Genomic DNA, 259 nt, shown 5'->3' on the forward strand with positions numbered 1-259 from the left:
ATAGAGATGTAATACTAATAAACCGTCACAGGGTGTACACCATTACAGTAAATGAAGAGCAGGAGGGTCATTACTGCTGTACGCTAGAGTGTCCATGAGTGTGCGTGTAGTTTGCATGAGCGTTTATCATATTTGTTAAGAATAAGGTGTGGACATGCCTGTCGTTTATATACTTGTGCCGGTTAATTTTGGACAGAGAAGCAGTATAACGTTTTCTTTGTTATGAATAGAGCCATTATCCAGTATATTATCTACGCGA

Source organism: Penaeus monodon, chromosome 23, assembly GCF_015228065.2.
Source record: "Penaeus monodon isolate SGIC_2016 chromosome 23, NSTDA_Pmon_1, whole genome shotgun sequence".
NCBI lineage: Eukaryota > Metazoa > Arthropoda > Malacostraca > Decapoda > Penaeidae > Penaeus > Penaeus monodon.